General features: G+C 37.3%; 1 long non-coding RNA gene across 6 annotated transcripts in view; it reads left to right on the forward strand.

Annotated features, from left to right (window-relative positions):
* Window positions 1–18845, forward strand: part of LOC133246262 (uncharacterized) — a 508266-nt gene that overhangs the window by 136677 nt on the left and 352744 nt on the right. For all 6 annotated transcript variants that reach the window (XR_009735984.1, XR_009735987.1, XR_009735983.1 and 3 more), the window contains exon 3: window positions 771–901. This is a non-coding gene — a long non-coding RNA (uncharacterized LOC133246262). The remainder of the gene's footprint in view (window positions 1–770; window positions 902–18845) is intronic.

Below are 18845 nucleotides of genomic sequence, written 5' to 3' on the forward strand. Positions count from 1 at the left end.
GATAGATAAGGCAACAAAAACATATTTGCTAATAACTTTAAATATAGAGTTTAAAAATTATTTAAAAGTTTTAAGCTGTTCAGAAGAACTGACTCACTAGGAAAGACCCTGATGCTGGGAAAGATTGATGGCAGGATGAGAAGGGGATGACAGAGGATGAGATGGTTGGATGACATCATTGACTCGATGGACATGAGTTTGAGTAAGCTCTGGGAATTTGGTAATGGACAGGGAAGCCTGGAGTGCTGCAGTCCATGGGGTTGCAAAGAGTTGGATATGACTGAACGACTGAACTGAACTGAAATGAAGTTGTTCATGAGGTCAGTTAGCTCTTTTGTATACCTGTTTCATCACAACCATTCTGTTCTACTTGTAACCATTCAAGAAACTTCTTGATGACTGGAGAAGGACATAAAAGTGGTGAATGAGGGTTTGCAAAGGCAGTGAATGTGGACGTGTAGTGTGGGTATAGGGAGATGTGATCCGTTTTCCAAACTGCATTATATCTTTTTATTCAAAGATATAATTAGAAATAAAAATAAGCCACTAAACTTACCTCAAGCACAAATGATGACTGTGGCTAAGGGATGATTTTATTGTATAAATATTATCATTCTCTTTCTAGCAAGGCTATTTTGCCTGCTTAGTTTTATAATTTCTTGTAAGTTTCAAAATAAACAAACAAATACCTGTTAACAACCTAACGCTTAATTCTCACCCACTTCAGTTCTTCTTCTTCTAATTAGATATCTTAAATTATATCTTTGCAGCTGACTAATCGCCAGCCTGTGCCTTCTTCCCTTCATGGTACAATTTAAGAGGACCAGTTCTCCTGGTATTGAGGTATCGATCAGCCTTGATGCCTCCCATCAGATACACTTGCCCTTTTCAACCTAGAGAGGTAAGCACAGTTCTCATATATCTCTGAGTTTGAAAGGCAAGCCAGGAATGGAAAGTCATTTTTCTGCAGTATGGCAGTATGAAGCCCTACAAGGAAATACCTATTCTTAACTTCTTTTAAAAGTGCTTATCTAACTATAAAATAACTTAGTTTTAGAAAATGATCTTTTTCTATTCATACAATTTTAGGCTCTGTCTTTTAGCAGCATGCACATAAAGTAGAAATAAAATAGAAGTAAAGTATGAAGGGTGAAGATACCACCTGAGAAATGAATTATGGTTAAAATAACTGTTGAAGGAGAGCGAAGGTGATTTGAAGTCCACACAGTTCTAAATCTCTGCTTTCTGCTAAAGGAGGATTCTGCCAGGAGTACCATATGATATAATGGGGGAGAAGGGAGGCTTTCCACAGACCACTGAGCACTTATTTTCTGGTAACCAGTTCATGTCCTATCCTATTCCTATAATCTTTTTTTTGACAAACAAGAATGAATTTTCTTCACCTTTTGGTCATCAGAGAAATCTGATGCCCCTAATATTGACTTTTCAATGTAATTGCACTTTTATCTGATGGAATTTCAAACAAATGGGAGTAATAGTCCTGGGTGTCAATTCAAATATATGCCGTTAAAAGACTTAGTGATGTGAATACACATATACACCTACAAATACTGTTTTGGAATGGAATGAAGTGATTCTGATGGTTTTAGATTCTTCTTTAGAAAGATCATCAATTATTTAAGTTTGGAATGCAGCCCTCCAGGGGAGAATGTAATCTATAAGTGGTTGAGATTTTAAATTATATCTAATTTTTTGTCGAATGTCTACTTCACTTAGCATGAATGCTTGTTGATGATTTTTATAATCTCTAGGTTACAATGTCTGATCTTTTTGATCACTTTTTCTTTTAATATTTATACCTTCAAATATAATTAGTGATTGCTCATCAATTTAAAAAGTATTTACTTACCTTTAAACATGCATTTTCAAATGCCTTTGGCTGCTTTGAATGTCTTTGTGTGTTTGTGAAGTTTTTCCTAAATAGCTACAATACAAGAGTAAAGCATTAAAGACTGGCTTAAATATACAAACTGTTCAATTCAAACCTATGTAAATTATTTTGGGTTCAATTATGTTTATTCCATCTGTTTTTATCATCTGTTGTTACAATAATTTATCATTTCTACATGATTTTAAAATGTAAATGAATCAAGAGAGGAAACACATTTGTGGACAGTTAGTTAATAAAACTACATTCAGCAAGTGGGCTAAGTCATAATAATTAATTAAATTTCACTGCCCATATATGCTTGTAATTGTATATTTAGTGTGTATTTGCATAATCACATAATGGGATCTATATGATTCATGCTTTGTTGAGTGTAAACTGGATGCACAAATTACCAGTTCCAAACTAGAGTTGCTTATAAGCATATCACAAAGACATTTGGCTTTTTTAAGGAAATGATGTACAAGGGGTAAATAAGAAAAAAAAAATGTTAAAAATGAAAGTTATATATTCTTAGAGCAAAGTAGAAGACTGAGAAGACAATTCAAGTCATGGACAAGTCCTGACTTTTTTCTCTGAAATCCTGCTTTTAAAATTATCTGGTATTTTATTGTATTTAGTGACTATTTTTCAGGGAAAGGTTTGCTCTTTTGAAGAGGTGGTGTGGGAATGTTAGATTAGGTGTTATTCTGAGCCAGGTTATATGTTTAAGACCCCACATATAATAACTTTTCATTTAGTAATATTCTAATTATCCAGATCACACAAATAATTGATTTAATTTTCAAAATAGAGCCTCGGTTCAGTTCAGTCACTCAGTCATGTCCGACTCTTTGCCACCCCATGGACTGCAGCACACCAGGCTTCCCTGTCCATCACCAACTGCTGGAGCTGGCTCAAACTCATGTCCATTGAGTCAGTGATGCCATCCAACCATTTCATCCTGTCAATCCCTTCTCCTCCTGCCTTCAAACTTTCCCAGCATCAGGGTCTTTTCCAGTGAGCTCTTCGCATCAGGCTGCCAAAGCATTGGAGCTTCAGCTTCAGTATCAGTCCTTCCAATGAATATTCAAGACTGATTTCCTTGAGGATTGACTGGTTTCATCTCCTTGCAGTCCACGGGACTTTCAAGAGTCTTCTCCAACACCACAGTTCAAAAGCATCAATTCTTTGGCTGTCAGCTTTCTTTATGGTCCAACTCTCACATCCATACATGATTGCTGGAAAAACCATAGCTTTGACTAGATAGAGCCTAGATAGTTCTTTAAGGGCCATATCCTGGGACAAAATTGTGCCTACTGTCCTTATGCTCTTAAATGTATACAATTTGCAGCATTTGCTGAAGGTGACAGGGGACCCACTTCAGGAGTGACATCCTGTACACGGCAGCCTCTAGACAAAGTCTGTTCTGAGCATGACTGCCTCCACCTCCTCAAAACCCAGTCCTCTCCAGTTGCTCTGTGTTGAGCTGATCAAAATAACTCACAGCAAGTTCTGAGTGACAAAGGCTTAACTACTTAGGTTTATCTGCATATTGAAAATGAAGCTTGTAATCCAAATAGATTTCAAATATGCTAATCTGATCTAACCATTCCCATGCCTGCTACCATTTCCTGCCTCCCTTAATGGATCAAGTACACATTTAAACTTCTCAATTCATTTATTATGGCATTGCTTGTCAGGTCCTTCATCTTCTGATCATCATGGTTTATCTCTTCTGCCTTCCTCATCTCTCACAATTATCTGTATAAGACTTAATTCAATTACCAAGAAACCTCAGTTGAGCAAAGGTTGAGTATTATTTAAAAAAAAAAATAGAATTAAATTAAAAAAAAAATTGAGAAAATGGTTCAGACAGTAGACTGTTTCAGTCTCACAACTATATTCTTCCCTCTGCTAAGGCCAGATTCAGGAGGTCAGTTGGGTGGCTGTTCCAGGTACCAGTCATTTGAAGATGCTGAAATGTGATTAGAAGAAATGAGAAATATGAGATCAGTTAACTCATGTATTTAAGTGCAATGCCTCTAATGACCAGACAAAAATTTTAAACTGTTTCTTTTTCTGCCAAAGGAGATAGTACCCTTGATTGAAAATAAAAACACAGTACATCACAGGTACTCCTCCACACTGGTTTAACTGGTTTATCCACTGAGCATTTTTCTAATGGGCAGAGCAAATTCAAGTTGAGGAGATGGGGCAGGCCACCAATCCAGCGAACAACCAAATACACAGCTGAAATTCCCAAGGAATTCAAACATTACTTAATCATTAAGATTGAGCATATTTGTTTCAGTATTTAAAATTTAAAATCTTTTTGAAAGGCAGGAGGAGAAGAGGATGAAAGAGGATGAGATGGTTGGATGGCATCACCAACTCAATGGACATGAGTTTGAGTAGACTCCAGGAGTTGATGATGAACAAGGAGGCCTGGCATGCTGTGGTCCATGGGGTCACAAAGAGTCAGACATGGCTGAGCAACTGAACTGAACTGAACTTTTTGAAAAATATATGCTCAATCCCCACAAAGAACATTCTCAAAAATTTAAGAAAAACGTGCATGTAGAACAAAATCTATATAAAAGATGGAAATGCTTTGTTGCTCTGGAAATAAAAGACAAAAATAAAAACATTTTAAACCTATTTTGAGCAGGCTTAATTGGGAAAAAGAATCCTGTAATTCATGACATTTTCAAATAAGCTAAAATGCTATATCACATAAGTACAATAATTACTTACTTTGAACATAAAGAAAATATGTGATTTTGATTAAAACATTTCTGTCTCTGCTGAACATTGAATCCTTGCTAGGGTGATATGAAAAGGAAGGGTGAAGGGAACTTGGAATGGGTGGTAGGAAAAGGATGTGTTAAAATATTAATAGTCACTCATGATCAGTTACTAGAAGAAAGGCCAGAAAAGATATGCATGTTTTTACATATACAGATATTCATATATGTAATGAAAAAGAGTTCTGTGAATATTGAAAAGGAAGAAAAGAAGCCTCCAATATCTGGTAACTGGTCTGCTGCTCGTAGCCAGGCCCTGTTTTCTCCTGCTGGATATAAGCAGTTTCACAGAACATCAATATCAGACAAGGTCATCTGATACCAGAATGAAATGAGACAAAAGCAAAGCCATTGAGCCAGCCACAAGCAAACATTCTTATTATAGATAATAAGAGTGACTGCTGCTTCCTTTTCATTTATAGATTTGTCTTTATTCTAGTTTAACACGTTATAGATAAGTTTTATTGAGTTACCAGATTATAGACTTGCCCCTGCTTTCTGACAGTATTCCATCTAGGGGGAACCCCCACTTCCTCAGAGCCTCCATTAATAAACCAACTAAAATCCAAATCCTATCCTATAACAGGTTTTTTTTTAACACCATATTACCATGACACCTTTTAGTTCCCATACTATGTGTTCTGTGTGAATGCATCAGGTAATAAAGCCTAACTTGTTCAATGGATGGTCTTTGGCTAAAAGACATTGACAGTATTAACCACTCATTTCTTTTTTCTGCCTTTTCCTTGTCCTACCATTTCATAAAAGAAGCATACTCCTTAATTAACAAGTAGTTTTTAGGTTAGAGAATACCTTGGTAGAATTTTCACTGGGTTAGATGAGAAACTCGCATTGATGGGACATTCTCTCCCTTTTTGAAGGAGAAGGTGAGTGTATATTAGTTTGTAGCATGAAAGATATAGGCAAAAGCAAGTAGTTCCTGTTGTATGAAGCTATAATAGGCATAGAGGGTGAAGACAGATGCTGAGGAGCAGACAAGATAAACTGTGTAAACATCTGGTGGGTGGTTCACTCACAAATAGAGTCCCCTTTTCTTCCACGACACTGCTTGGTTTCAGGGAGCCTGATCACTATCACCTGCACTACCCAGGCTTCCTTTCCCACTGGCTTCTGATTGGGCTTGGCTGGAGCGGGAGAGGTGCCAGGACATTGGCCTGGAGGCATTAAGAAGCAGCTAATGGTGCTTCTAGTGATATTCAAGAGAGTAGCTACATCTCTGTGGTTGTAGATCCAGTTATACACACTACTATATATAAAATAAATAACTAACAAGACCTACTGTATAGCATAGGGAACACTACTCAATCTCTTAAAATTACCTACAATGGAAGACTGTGTCATAAAAGAATAGGTGTATAACTGAATCACTTTGCTGTATACTTGAAACTAACACAACATTGAAAATCAACTATATTTCAATAAGAATTCAGAAAAATGGTGTTAATGTCTATGGACATTCACATCCTAAGGAGGCCACCAATGATATTGCTAAAAAAAAAGAAAAGAAAGGCACTCCCTCCTAGTCGCTTCTGTCTAGTTCCAGCTCACATATTCACGCCTTTTCAATTTGCTTCTGATAATACCATCTAATCTGTTTGCTTATTTGCCTTTAAATAGTAGCAATTTCCTGCTGTTGTTATTTTCTGGTCGCCTCAACTTTCCTTGTTTTCATCTCTTCCAACATCTCTGTACGTTGTTACCTGTACTAAATTTCCTCTACTGGGATACCTGGATTAAATTATGTTTTCCTTATCTTACACAAATTGATAGACTCCATAAGCCTAATTTACAGATTCATTTTAAACACCATCATAGAAAATAGATTATGAGTTTTGACACAGGTTATTTGATAAAGTTAGATTTTCTAAAATGAGACAGCTTAATTCTAAGAAGCTCAAAGTGATTCAGATAACCAAATCCTATGCAAACACAAACCACAAAAAGTAATTGCAAATTTATCTTTTTCTCCACATTCTTCATTTTTCTTGGTTATATGCTGTTCCAGTTATACTTGTAAATAATTGAATCTATTAAGCAAAAACATTCTTAATAGTCACTTCCTGATTGAGTTTGTAAGAATAGACATAACATGACAGGGGTAGGGAGTTAAGATGAAACACACATCTTGATGATTCTTCTGTCCCTGGAAACTGGTTGAAAGACATGATTTCTTCTTTTTGATGCAAATCAGCCTGGATTTAGCTAAACACAGATCTAACTGCAGAAGATTATCTTCATTTTTTTATTCTCTCAATGAGTACTTGTCTGGATCTGCTTTCTCAAGGCTAAACAGTACTCCAGGGTGCTTTCGAGATCAGAATTGAGTAAGTCTCAATATGTATATAAGAGCCTTCTAGGGTAGGTCATCATCTTTGCAAATTGCCTAGTACCTCAGCAAGGTGAAAGAAAACCAAAGTGTAAAATAATAAAATTAACAGAACACTTGATATCTCTAAACTCTGGATACAGTTTATCATTAAAGTTGCATTGATTCATTTTTTTGTTGTTGTTGGCATATTTGCTTGGCTGCTACAATTATACTTATATCTGGAAGTATTTTTTTAATTAATGATTAAATTGTGAAGAAATAATTCATTTCAGAATAAGGGGCTCAGTGATTGGTGGATGTTCTGCTTAGCTTTAGTAAAAACAAAATGCAAAGTTCTGCTTCTTCTGTGTTAATTAACAATGCTGTAGAGAGCTTGATGTTTCTCACTGGCTCAGGGAAGAGTCCTCACCCATTTTTGGGGCTCAGGGGAATTTTGTTTCTCTTTTGGTTTCTCACCATATATCCAGTAAATGGGCCCCTTGTGGCCTGAAAGAATTAATGCACCTACTTAACTGCCCAAATTACCTCCAGAGAGTGACTTAGAAATGTGGAAAATTTGGCTCAATGTCTTTGAAGAGCTTTGAGCAAGTTGGATGAAAGCAATCCCCAAGAAGCAAGGAGAAGTATATGCTACTTATTGAAGTATTGAATATGCTTATTAGATGAGCCTATTAGCCACAGGGGATATTTTAAAATTTCAGCAAGTAAACATTCAAACCAGATTAGCTTTGTGCATCCCTCTTTCTACACATACTTGAGTGCACAAGTCGTTTTATAGACTTACTCTTATGTTGTTCAGGAAAGGTCCCTTCTATCCCTTTTCTGTTGCTAAATAGGCAGAAAAGTGGGTAGAATTGTACAGCTCAGTAATGTCAAGGAATCAGCATAAAGGAATGGAGATTTCCATTGTGTATTGGTGGGCTGCCGTTTATGGGGTCGCACAGAGTTGGACACGACTGAAGTGACTTAGCATAGCATACTGTATATGCACAAGTCCAGGGCTTTGAAATATCAAACCACAAGTCATTTTAGAATTTAGACAAAATTTAAAATATAACCTGGGAATGTATTTTGATTGATACCATTTTCCTATGTCTGAGTCATTTCCCTTTTTCTCTGCAAATCTAAATATCATTTACTCCAGTTCAGCTCTCCTCTTCCACTATTGGGAATTCTCCAACAACAGTTTAATCTATTAAGATCTCCTTCCTTTTAACTCTTTTTGTTCCTATTGCCTGTATCTCTCTGGGGAAAGTATTAGGTATTCAGTCAAACTCAATAGATATTAGTGAAATAAATAGTCAGAAACTTAATCTTTATTACTTTGCATTGTGTTGGAGAATCACATAACTTGCATGTTATTTGCATTTTCTCCGTTTTAGGCTTATTTCCCTTTCCAGACTATAAACTCATTGAAGGCAAAGATTAGTTTTATATCTTTTGGGTAGCATTCACAAGGCCTCCTGCAGTCCTCAGATTATATATAAACCTATTGGTTATTGATGACCCCGTGATGACTTTTTAAATCTTCATGTATCAATGAATGGTTGGCCTGGAGCTCTCTAAGATGATTTCAGTGTTCTTCTCCAGATGTGGTCCTCCATCAGATAGTAAGTGATTCAGCACCCAAAAGCCTGGGTGGTTACCTTGTTAATTTCCCATGAAAAAGGTTCACTGCTTAGCACCAATCTGATCTATATTTCTTCAGATATAACGTTGCTCCTTTGAGTTTAGTGGGTTATAATTTGCCATTATGTTGTCACTTTGAAGGATTAGTATCTTAGACATTCCATTTTTGGTAAAAATATTTTGTTTTAATATAATTTTTTGCCCCTTAGAGAAGAGCTTCTATGTGATTTAAAGCAGGTTCACAACCTTTATCTGAGGAAGCATTTTTATTTCTCTCCTTACATCTGCCCTTAGAAATTATGAAAGTTCAGAAATGGAAATAGGTTGTATAATTTGTTCAAAGGTGGCAGTAAGGCTTGCTACTGCAGGTTTTTGAAAATTTAAATAATTGAAGATAGGTCTAATTTTTTAGAAAGAGCTTCTTTGTTGAATGGCTTGGTGTTGATAAAGACTTTTTCATATAGAACAACAGAGCCTGCCAAGATCTCAGAGTTCTATTCTGAATTTGAAGGGAACAAAAGCAAGAAAACAGTATTTAAAGGTCCCCTTAATTCTAGCCAGTCAAGCACAAATAGGATTCAGTGCCTCCTGTGTGCTCCTTTGCTAGGTTCTGGAATAAATGCAAGTCAGACACAGGCTCTGTTATAAGAAGCTCATAATCTAATGCAGGAGGCAGAATATACTTAATAGCATACGAACACTGCAAGAATGAATGCACGTAGAAGATATAGAGCAGGGGCTGATTATTTTTCCTCTGAGTTATCAAAAGGCAGATGACTATAAAGCCTTAAGCAAGCAGATTTTGAACTGGGTTTTGAAGTTGGAATTATCCAGACAGGACATAGGAGTGTGTATGTGGGTTATTTGGGAGCAAGACATGAAAAGGTGGGTATTCCAGGAGAGGCCACATCCTTTATAAAGAACAGGAGTGCCAGATGACATGGAAGTATAAGTGATATAGTGTGCTTGAGAGGTTGTAAACTGTTCTGAATTGCTGGAGCAAGTGTGAGGAAGTGGTAGTGGAAGATGAGTTTGGAGTGTTAGTCCATCCATCTACATCATGATTTGCTTGTGAAGCTGAGGAATTTGAAAGTTGGTTGTAAGGGATTGGAATCCATGTAAATACTAGAACAGGAAAGAGGAGACATGATCAGGTTATCATTTTAGAAATTTCTCCTGTGTGCTCAGGAAGTTTGTGAAGAGACACAAGTAAAGGCAGGGAGACTGGAAAGGGCCTTTACAGGTTTATGCAGGAGAGGAGCATATACCTCCATTTGTAGAAAATTAAAAATTGTTTATTGATTTTGTGACATTATTCTTTATGGTGGGAATTCAAGCAGGGAACATTTCATGCAAAGGTGGCACAATAAAGGACAGAAATGGTATGGACCTAACAGAAGCAGATAATATTAAGAAGACGTGGCAAGAATACACAGAAGAACTATACAAAAAAGATCTTCATGACCTAGATAACCATGGTGGTGTGATCACTCACCTAGAGCCAGACATCCTGGAATGCAAAGTCAAGTGGGCCTTAGGAAGCATCACTATGGACAAAGATAGTGGAGGTGATGGAATTCCAGTTGAGCTATTTCAAATCCTAAAAGATGATGCTGTGAAAACGCTGCACTCAGTGTACCAGCAGATTTGGAAAACTCAGAAGTGGCCACAGGACCGGAAAAGGTCAGTTTTCATTCCAATCCCTAAGAAAGGCAATGCCAAAGAATGCTCAAACTACTGCACAATTGCACTCATCTCACATGCTAGCAAAGTAATGCTCAAAATTTTCCGAGCCAGACTTCAACAGAACGTGAGCTGTGAACTTCAGATGTTCAAACTGGATTTAGAAAAGGCAGAGGAACCAGAGAACAAATTGCCAACATCCATTGGATCATCAGAAAAGCAAGAGAGTTCCAGAAAAACATCTGCTTCTGCTTTATTGACTATGCCAAAGCCTTTGACTGTGTGGATCACAACAAACTGTGGAAAATTCTGAAAGACATGGGCATACCAGACCACATTATCTGCCTCCTGAGAAACCTGTATGCAGATCAGGAAGAGTTATAACTGGACATGGAACAACAGACTGGTTCCAAACCAGGAAAGGAGTACATCAAGGCTGTATATTGTTACCCTGCTTATTCAACTTACATGCAGAGTGCATCATGAGAAATGCTGGGCTGAAGGAAGCACAAGCTGGAATCAAGATTGCCAGGAGAAATATCAATAACCTCAGATATGCAGATGACACCACCCTTATGGCAGAAAGTGAAGAAGAACTAAAGAGCCTCTTGATGAAAATGAAAGAGGAGAGTGGAAAAAGTTGGCTTAAATCTCAACATTCAGAAAACGAAGATCATGGCATCTGGTCCCATCCCTTCATGGCAAAGAGATGGAGAAACGATGGAAACAGTGACAGACCTTATTTTTTGGGGCTCCAAAATCACTGCAGATGGTCACTGAAGCCATGAAATTAAGAGACACTTGCTCCTTGAAAGGAAAGTTATGACCAATCTAGACAGCATATTAAAAAGCAGAGACGTTACTTTGCTAACAAAGATCTGTCTAATCAAGCTATGGTTTTTCCAGTAGTCATGTATGGATGTGAGAGTTGGACTCTAAAGAAATATGAGCGCTGAAGAATTGATGTTTTTGAACTATGGTGTGGTCGAAGACTCTTGAGAGTCCCTTGAATTGCAAGGAGATGAAACCAGTCAATCCTAAAGGAAATCAGTCCTGAATATTCATTGGAAGGATTGATGCTGAAGCTGAAACTCCAATACTTTGGCCATCTGATGCAAAGAATTGACTCATTGGAAAATACCTTGATGCTGGGAAAGATTGAAGGCAGGAGGAGAAGGGACTGACAGAGGATGAGATGGTTGGATGGCATCACCAACTCTACGGACATGAGTTTCAGCAAGCTCCGGGAATTGGTGATAGACAGGGAAGCCTGACATGTTGCAGTCCATGGGGTCACAGAGTCAGACCTGACTGAGCGATTAAACTGAACTGAACTGGACTCAGGTTTGCTGGGAAGGAAGATTAATTTTATGTTAGCGGGTATGTTTATTTATTCTCAAATATATCTTACCAGTTATTTCTAAGGTATCATCCTTCAACCTGTGTGTGGAATTAAGTTTCAAGATCAGCTTTATAAATTCATATAAAGACAAGCTATGATAATTACAAAAATATTTTAGTTAATAAAGATTAACATACATTTTTTCCTGTGTTTCTGACTTGGGACTTTCTAATATCCCAGGACTATTTTATTTTCTTAGATTGAAATAGCATTTTAATATAACTATCCCTGGTTGCACAGTGATAAAGAATCCACCTACTGGTTCTGGAGACGCAAGAGATGAGGGTTTGATCCCTGAGTCAGGAAGATTCCTGAAATAGGAAATGGTAAGCCACTCCAGTATTCTTGCCAAGAGAATCCCATGGACAGAGAAGCTTAGTGGGCTTCAGTCATGCGTTGGCAAAGTTTGGACACACCTGAGCGCACACAAGCACATATCAGACCTTATTTAAAAGTTTAGACTATCAAACATTCAGATCATGTTGAAAAGAAATTGTCTTCTGTCAATGGGAATATATTTAAAAAACTAAGTCTCTGTATGACATTTTAGGACTTCAGTAAATTATGAAAACTTTCATCTAGTACCCAAGATATTAAGTCCATTTAGGACATTCACAGGTGGTTCATATGTATAGTAGTCCAGAGAAGACTTTTTTATTTCTGGTGTAAGTTATTTAAAATTTGGAAGAAACTAGACTTGTGCTCCTCTTAAACATTTTTAGCACATTTTAGAAGCATAAGTAGCCTAGGTAATGATTTAAAAATCTTTTGTACTTATTTCAGTGCCCTTTATCAAATAATTTATGGAATGAAATTTTATTAAGTGGTACTGATGTATCAGAATATATATCACATTCAATTCCACTTACGACAGTGGTAAAAATATTCACCAGCATATGCGAAGTGGGGCATAATTGATGGGTTTCTGTGACTTTCTATTTTAAAACACATCAAAGACTTAATTGAGCATTATAGGCAATTTTCTTCTAACCCATAATGCATGAAAATATGAATGTAGCAAATAATAGTAAACACTTATATAGGACGTATTATGTGTCTGGCACATTTCAAGTCTTTACAGAAGTGACTAATTTCAATCAGCTGGCATATTATCCTATAAATTATGCCAATATGTACAGGATTCATGTCCCAGTAGGTGTCAAAGTCAGTAATTATTGCCAAGGAGAGTCAGTGTTATCCTGGGAGTAATACTGAAGACTCCTGATAGTTCAAATTATGTTTATAACCAATATGGGCTACTTCTCAAACTTACAGAGTACACATATAATCACCTTATCTTATTGTCCCAAATACTTTGCTGAGCCCCAAGCTTCGTGCTGGCAGGGACCACACTCTCCTTTGCTGAATTATCCAAGGAAACTGGGAACCTGCGTATTCATGGTGTCACTGTTGATGCTGAGTTTGTACATCCCATGGACAGTTGTCCACTATAGCCTGGGCTCATCCCTCCATGCAGCTGTTGTTCTTCTGGGGAGGAAGGTTAACCTTCATCCCTCCACCCCCACTCCCAAGTGATGAGCACTGCCAACGGGTCTATATTCTAGGCCTTCCAGGACCCAAATTCTTTAGCTTACCCAGCAAAGCTGATCCATTTTACCTCATTGTTTCCAGTGTCCTCACCAGCCTGGCTGGGCCTTTAGGTTTTCCAGCATTAGAAATATTCAGAAATCAGCTTTCCTCCTATACTCTTAGTATGAATCCAGTGTCACCAACCTTGATGGTCATGTTACTTTGGGGGTTCCATAACCATACCCTGATACCGGACTGTTGTCAGAGCTATCTAGTAAATCCTGATAAAAAGTTCCCTAGTTTTAAATTTCAGAGAGCAGAAATTAGGCTTTGAATGTGTGAAAGTCGCTTAGTCGTGTCTGACTCTTTGTGACTCTTTGTGAGAATCTGGCCTGGGATTCTCCAGGTCAGAATACTGGAGTGGGTAGCCTTAGTACTTAAGGAATTGGGCTTTAAGTACTATTTATTTATCATGTGATCTTTTTAAAAAATTGAATGAAAGTTTATTTAAATTGTATAGTGCTCTACAATTTTCAAAAGGTTTCACATTCATGATTTCATATATTCTCATAATAACCCTTTTTTCCTCTTCCCCTGTATTACCCCTCCCCCATTCGCTCTTCCCACTGGTAACCACTAGCTTGTTCTCTATGTCTGGGAGGCTGCTAACTTTTTGTTTTCTGTAGTAGTTTGTTGTATTTTTTAGATTCCACATATGAGGGAAACATACAGTTTTTGTATTTCTCTGGCCTATTTCACTTAGCATAGTGTCCTTCAAGTCCATCCAAGTTGCTACAAATGGCAAAAAGTGAAAGTCGCTCAGTAGTGTCTGACTCTTTGCAACCCCACGGACTATACAGCCCATGGAATTCTCCAGGCCAGAATACTGGAGTGGGTAACCTTTCCCTTCTCCCCAACCAGGGATTGAACCCAGGTTTCCCACATTGCAGGCGGATTCTTTACCAGCTGAGCCACAGGGAAGCCCACAAACGGGAAAGTCTCATCCTTTTATATGACAGAACAGTATTCCATTGTGTATATATACATCTTCATATGCTGATGGACGCTTCAGTTACTTCCATACCTTGGCAATTGTAAATAATACTGTTTTGAATATTGAAGGGCAGGTATCTTTTCAAATTAGTGTTTTTTTTTTTTTTTTGATATATACTCAGGAGTGGATTTCTGAGTTATATGTCAGTTCTATTTTCAGTTTTTTTGAGCAACATACAAACTGTTTTCCATAGTGGTTGCATCAACTTATATTCTCATAAAAAATGTAGGAAGAATCCCTTTTTTTCTGCATTCCTCCCAACATTTGTTATCTGTGTTCTTTTTGATGATAGCTATTCTGACAAGTATGAGGTGATATCTCACTATATTTTTGATTTGCATTTTCCTGATGCTTAACAATACTAAACATCTTTTCATGTCCCTGTTGGCCACTGCATTTCCTCTTTGGAAATAAAGTCCTTTTGCTCATTTTTAAGTGGATTATTGTCAGAAAGAGAAATTAATTCCATTTACCATTGCATCAAAAAGAATGAAATACCTAGAAATAAACCTACCTGAGGAGGTAAAAGACCTGGGAAAACTATGAGACACTGATGAAAGAAATTAAGGTGACACAAACAGATGGAAAGATGTATCATGTCCTTGGATTGAAATAATCAATATTATTAAAACTCCCATACTACCCAAGGAAATCTACAGATTCAGTGCAATCCCTGTCAAATTGCCAATGGTGTATGTATTTCACAGAACTAGGACAAATATTTTTAAGATTTGTATGAAAACACTCATTTGTATGAAAACACTATGACCCTGAATAGTGAAAACAAGAAGAAAAGAGCTAGAGGAATCATGCTCCCTAGCTTAGACTTAGACTATACTACAAAGCAGTACCGTTCTGGCACAAAAACAGACAAAGAGATCAATGGAACAGAATAGAGAGCTCAGAAATAAATCCATGCACTTATGATCAATTAATCTATAACAAAAGAGGCAAAAATATACAATGAAGGAAAGATAGTTTCTTCAATAAATGGTGCTTGGAAAACTTCAGCTACTTATAAAACAATGAAATTGGAACATTCTCTAACACCATATACAAAAATTAACTTAAATGGATTAAAGCACTAAATGTAAGACTGGTTACTATAAAACTCCTGGAGGAGAACATAGACAGAACACTCTTCGGCTTAAATCACAGCAATATATATATATGTTTTGATCTATCCCCTACAGCAAAGGAAATAAAAGGAAAAAAAAATAAATAAACGGGACCTAATTAAGCTTAAAAGCTTTTGCACTGCAAAGGAAACCGTTGACAAAATGAAAAGACAACTTTATGAATGGGAGGAAATTTGAAAATAATATGACCTATAAGGGATTTAAACACTTTTTAATTCTAAAATTTGGACTTCCCTCATAGCTCATTCAATAAAGAATCTGCCTGTGATGCAGGAGACCTGGGTTTGATTCCTTGGTTGGGAAGATTCCCTGGAGAAGAAAACGGCAACCCACTCCAGTATTCTTGCTTGGAGAATCCCATGGACAGAGGAGCCTGGCAGGGTACAATCCATGGGGTCGCAAGAGTCGGACATGACTTAGCTACTAAACCACCACCATCAATTCTAAAAGTTGCTTGGGTCCTACAGTTTGACTTTCTTTTGGTTTATGAATAATCTCGGAGTACAAGGGTTTCAGGTAGTAGCATCCCTCAAGGTGGAACTGTTAGTTCCTCAGTTCTGTCCAACTCTCCATAACCCCATGACTGTAGCCTGCCAGGCTCCTATGTCCGTGGAATTCTCCAGGCAAAAATACTGGAGTGGGTGGCTCTTCCCTTCTCCAGGGAATCTTCCCAGCCCAGGGATCAAACCTGTATCCTGCACTGCAGGCAGATTCTTTATTGTCTGAGCCAAACCACATCTAAATTTAGAAGAGTTCAGAAGAGTAGGTATATGTTTATTCTAAAGTTCTAGAAATATATGAGGTCTTTAAATGATAAAAAATAAAACTTTTCTTATTAAATATAATGAAATCAAACCACATGTACAATGTCACACCAAATCAAACTAAAACACAGACAATAAAGAAAGCAAAATTTCCTAAACTATATCAAACTACATACATATAAAAAGTTTAAATGTATTTATTTGGTTCCTTATTATTTTTTTATTTAAATATATTCTCTGTCTTCATGAGCTGGACTTGAATTCAAAATCCGTAATCCCAAATAGGGCATACAATTTCCTTTGTAAATGATAATTTGATTCTCTACTAATTAGGAATGCAGATTAAGCCTTCATGAAAACATTTCATGCAATATCTCCACTTTCATTCCTCTTTGTATAGAGAAAGAGAGTAAAAATAGAGAGAGAGGTAAAGGACAATGTGTGTGTGTATTTCTTAATTCTTAGGTCAAAGGATGCAGAAGCAACAAAATTATAGCAAAACTTTGAAGGTCAGGTACAAGTGGCTCACAAAGTGATCTCATTGAGTTGATTTGTATGAGGTTTTTATACACCTGGATATTGTAATTTATCATAAGAAATATTTATAAGATTCTGTTTTTATCCTGTTTCTGTCACAGAGCTCTTTAATCTCTTGGACTTTCGTAAGTGATAAGACTACAAAGGGCTTTTATTATGTTAATAAAGTAACTTTTAGGAAGTGCCTAAGAATAGGGTCTGGTTTCCAGGAGAACCAACCACATGATTGTGATTGCAGGGCTGGAACTTTCAGTCTCCCTGTCCAGTTTCTTGGGAGGCAAGCAGTGCAACAGGTTGAGTTTAGTCACCAAAGGCCAATTATTTAGTCAATCAAGCTCCATAAAACCCCAAAAGGACAAGGTTCAGAGAACATCTGGGTAGATGAACATGTGGAGATGTGGGGCAGGTGCTGTGTCTGAAGAGGTCTTGGAAGCTCCAGATCTTTTCCCCATACCTTGTGCTACACAATGCATTTCTTCCAACAGCCATTCCTGAGTTATATCTTTTTTATAATAAATTAATGATGAGTAAAGTTTTTCTCTGGGTTCTGTGAGCCACTCTAGCAAATTAATCCAACTTGAGGAAAGGGGTCATGGAAACCTTTGATATATGTTCAATTGGTCAGAAGCACAGATAATGACCTAGACTTATGATGGTGTCTGCAGTGAGAGGGCTGGCAGTCTTGTAGGACTGAACTCTTAACCTTTGGGATCTGATACTACCTCTGGGTAGATAGTGTCAGAATTGAGTTGAATTATAGCACACACAATGGGGTCCAGAGAATTGCTTATCAGTGTAAGGAACAACCCCCAACCCCACCCCCCACACTGGAAATTGTGTCTTAGAACACCCCAATACACCCTCAAAAGTCCATCATTTGACATATGAAATGGAGGCCAAGAGTTTAGATTTTGAGACTTAGCTGTTAGGTTTTATTCTAAATACAACAGAGTGCTAACAGAACCTTAAGGAGAGTGACATAATCAGATTTGGTTTTTACCTTATTTTTATTCTGGAGAACGAATTAGGCAAGAGCAAATACCAGAATGATTGGTTAGGAAACCATTTCAATTGTGCAGATAACAGATGGTAATGGTTGTATGGTGGATAATGAAGTCTAACAGTCTGATAATATTTCTTAATTTCACCCATTCAGAAGATTAGCACATGGTACAAAATATGAAATAACGTGCAATTTTTAGTTCAGGGAGAAAGAACACATGGATTTTATTGCCATTCTTCAAAAGGTTGAGAAAAGACAAGTTGAGAAGAAACTTATTTTGGGAGAGGTTATACAGCTGTCACATCATTCCTGACAGGTCTTTAGACAAGTAAATGAATATACTTATTTCTATGATATGTTTCAAGTTTTAATTCACGCGATTTCTTGATGGAAGAAGTGTATGTGCTCAGTTGCTTCAGTTGTGTCTGACTCTTTGCGACCCCATGGACCGTAGCCTGCCAGGCTTCTCTGTCCATGGGCTTATTCTGGCAAGAATACTGGAGTGGGTTGCCATGCCTGCCTCCAGCAGATCTTCCTGACCCAGGGAATGAACCCTGCAGTTAATTAGAAATAGATTTCTATCAAAATAACATTTATCATATGGATATTATATTTTAGTCATTATCACATATTAATTATAAGCTTCCCAGGTGGCTGAGTGGTGAAGAATCCACCTACCAATGCAAGGGATGCAGGTTTGATCCACAGGTCAGAAAGATCCCCTGAAGGAGGCCATGGCAACCCACTCCAGTATTTTTGCAAGGATAAGCGCATGGACAGAGGAACTTGGTGGGCTATAATCCATGGGATCTCAAAGAGTCGGGCACAAGCGGCCATACATGCAAAACACAATGCATATATTAATTATATAGCTGGGACTCAAAAGATGACTGCTGACTAAAAGCAAATTATTATAATTTTATTGTCTCACGTATTAATGTATAGACATTGAGATCCTATGGCTCAGTCAATATGGAAAACTGATTTGATCTATGAATTAGTAGAAATCTGGAGAGGAAATGGGCAGGCAATTTTGAAGCTCAATGCACTGATAAATGA

The sequence above is a fragment of the Bos javanicus genome, chromosome 4, assembly GCF_032452875.1.
Source record: "Bos javanicus breed banteng chromosome 4, ARS-OSU_banteng_1.0, whole genome shotgun sequence".
Lineage (NCBI taxonomy): Eukaryota > Metazoa > Chordata > Mammalia > Artiodactyla > Bovidae > Bos > Bos javanicus.